We start from the raw sequence: 3,346 nt of genomic DNA, 5'->3' as shown, positions 1-3,346 counted from the left end.
GACTGCTGAGTTGTTAGTGTGCAGTCATACACAAGTACTAAATGACTGTGCAGTAACCAGAGTTACTGAGCAGTAGCATCCCCGAATGGCTATTTGGTGCTGCTGACTGCGTCATAGCTCCTTACTACTGCACAGTAGCATCGCATCACACTTCATGCCATGCAGTGCTACTGTGCAGTAGTAATGAGCTACCATGCAGTCAACGTCTTATATAGATGCAGCCCCTGAGAAGCAAATTCTGGAAGATTCAGAATAACATGGTAATATCAGATATAACATGACCTTCTAATTCAGGGGTGTCAAACGTATGGCCTATGGGCTGGATTTGGCTTGTGGAGCTATGTTGTGTGGCCTGTGGGGCTGGTAGAGAGGCCAGGAATCTAGGAACGGGGCATGCAGGGGTGGGGCTACTGCAGAATCCAGGGCACAGAGCCCCATTGAACATGCATGTTGGGGGTAGGGAGCAAGCAACAGTTGTGATATACCTCACTGTCGGTGCTCGTCCAGCCATCACATCTGTAAGTGGCCCATGAGGAGCCCCATGGTCCAGATCCAGCCTGGGGAACAGTATTAGTTTCACATCCCTATTGTAGACCTGCAGTTTAGAAATGTAGGCTGCAGAGAGAAGTTGCAGAAAGAGCTGGTTGCCAGCAAATAAGAAATGGTTGTGATGAACGTCTTGACAACCTGAAAACATTACATATGGATTGCATTCTGTCTCCCTTTACTTGTGCATAGCCTGTAGCAGTAATATTGAAGTGTATAGATTGTTCCAATCCTTTCCCTGGAGAAAATCTGAAGTCGACAAAATCTTTATGTCTAATGTTCACATGTCCTTGGATCCAAAATATTTCCCATTTCTGTCCAAGGGATAAAAAATAAAGGTCCCAGAATATCGGAAAAGGGCAAAGATAGTGGCCATCTTTAAGACAGGCAAGAAGGAGGATCTGGGGGACTACAAACCAGTCAACCCCACCTCAGTCCCTGGAAAAATCATGGAACAGGTCCCTCAAGGAATCCATGTCTAAGTATTTGGAAAGGAAGAAGGTGATTAGGAACAGTTAGCATGAATTCACCAAGGGCAAGTTATGCCTGGCAAACCTGATCGCCTCCTATGACAAGATGATTGGCTTTGTGGATGTGGGGAAATCAGTGGATGTGATATACCTTGACTTTAGCAAGGCTTTTGATATGATCTTCCACAACATTCTCACAAGCAAGCTATGGAAGTACGGTATGGATGAACGGACTGTAAGGTGGATAGAAAACTGGCTGGATCATTGGACTTAAAGGGTAGTAATCAATGGTTGGATGTCTACTTGGCAGCCAGTATCAACTGGAGTACCCCAGGGGTCATTCTAGGGACTGGTTTTGTTCAATATGGGAGTAGCTATGCCCCTGCTCTACTATGGGTATTTCCCATGCACCTGGGCTTTGCTGGTTGTCACATGGGACCAGGAAGGATTCCACCCCCCTTTTCTGCTGCTATGTGTATTGAGTGGGGAGGGGGGCCTGGTTTTTACTTCCTCAAAAGTATTGTGGGTTGGCTGCAGCCAAGGCTGCGGATTTTGACAGGGTGTGCCAGTGCTCCTGCTAAGACTTAAACCAGAGGTTCCTGGCTAGAGGGTCTCATTCCCCCATGTAGGGCCAGACCAATCTCCATATTGGGAGGAAGCAATTTTACTCATAGTCAGATTAGTACAGATGGGGGGGGTGGCAGGCGGTGCCTTACTCTGTAGTGGTCAGCATGGCCCTCTTCCTTGGATCTCTCAAGCATATTTTTAACACCCCTCATAGCAGCAGGACACTGGACACCATTGTCTCCCTGCTTTACCTGTGGCAGGCTAGGATGCTATGCTATGCCTTGACAATACATTGGACAATGGGTTTTTACAATGTGGCTTGGATAGGGGTGATCCTGCCTCTGGCAGTAGATTGAACTAAATGAACTCTGGAGGTCTCTTCTAGCCACAGTTTTCTATGATTCAATGATTACTGTGATTATTGAACACATACATCCACACCCCTTCCCACCAAAGAAAAACACATCTTTTTCACAATCCCTGGAATTCTGTACTATTTGAGCCTCATGTGTTATATAATATTTAAGAAGGGTTTCTGAAATTTTGTGCTGCTGACTGAACTGCATCCAAAGCTGATTTTGTTTGGCTTTCCCATGCCTCAATAGATCCCAAAAGGTGCTTTTATTATTTTAAGTATTAGCCATGTGCATGGGAAAGAATTTTGTTAGTTCAGTTCTTCCATTCTCTGCAAGTTTGCTGGTGCAGTCAGGCCCTCTCCAGCTTCCCCACCCTTAGGCAGCTTATACTTCTCAGATGATCTCACTGCTGTCTCATCTCTCTGCATGTCCCTTATAAAAGCATGAACTTAGGGACTGATACTGCAAGGTCCTGAACATCCTCCATTCTGTCTGAAATAATGGAAGTGTAGAGGACATTGCCTTTTGATGAGGTATATCTGCATTTTGTAGGAACAGATGCTTTGTAGGTAAAATTCAGTCCCGCAACGTGGGGTCGTGGAATCATAGAAAAGTAGGATGGGACCTCAGGAGGTGACCTAGGTCAACCTGGTCATTACTGAGCACGTCTACACACAATACTTTACTGTGCAATAGAGCTAATTATTGCACAGTAAGCATTCACCTCTACACATGCAGATGCTTATTGCACAGTAATTGGCTGTAATCATGAGTAAATTTGCTACCTGAAAATGCAAGTAGCAAATTTACTTGAGATTAGTAGTGCACATATAGATGCCTGACCAGAAACAATGTACTCCCAGTCAGCCAGGCAGCAGGGGAGTACATTGCCCCTGCCCCTGCCCCTGCCCCTGCCCAATCTGTTGCCCCTCACTCCCAACCCCCTGATCCCAGCCCTGTCAGTGCTCCTCACTCCCAAACTGCAATACCCTTCCCCACTGGGCCATGTTGATGCCAGTCACTCCTGACCCACAGCCCTCCCCCCCATCCCCATCTCTGCTGGTGTCTCTCACTCCCAACCCACAGCCCCCTGGTGCTGCCAGTGACCTGCACTCCCAAGCCACAGTCCCCTGCCCCCTCCCCTGCATGCCCCACACTCCCAAACCATAGCCCCCCCAGCTCTGCCAGTTCCCCTCACTCCTGACCCGCAGCCCCCTGCCACCCCAGCCCTGCCAGAGGGGCCCCAGCTGTCCCTGTCCTGACCAGGCTCTGATTCATGCAGGCAGTGGTGGAGTGTGTCCAGCCCCAGTGTGGGATGGAGGGAAGAGGAATGGAGGTTTGTGGCACCCCTGGATGTATGGTAACTCTACCAGCTGGTTTCCATGGTGCCTGGGCAGCAGAGCTGGA

This window comes from Gavialis gangeticus, unplaced genomic scaffold, assembly GCF_001723915.1.
Source record: "Gavialis gangeticus isolate Ggan-Ray unplaced genomic scaffold, GavGan_comp1, whole genome shotgun sequence".
NCBI lineage: Eukaryota > Metazoa > Chordata > Crocodylia > Gavialidae > Gavialis > Gavialis gangeticus.
The sequence above is the reverse complement of the archived record's forward strand: the minus strand, read 5'-3'. Positions refer to the sequence as shown.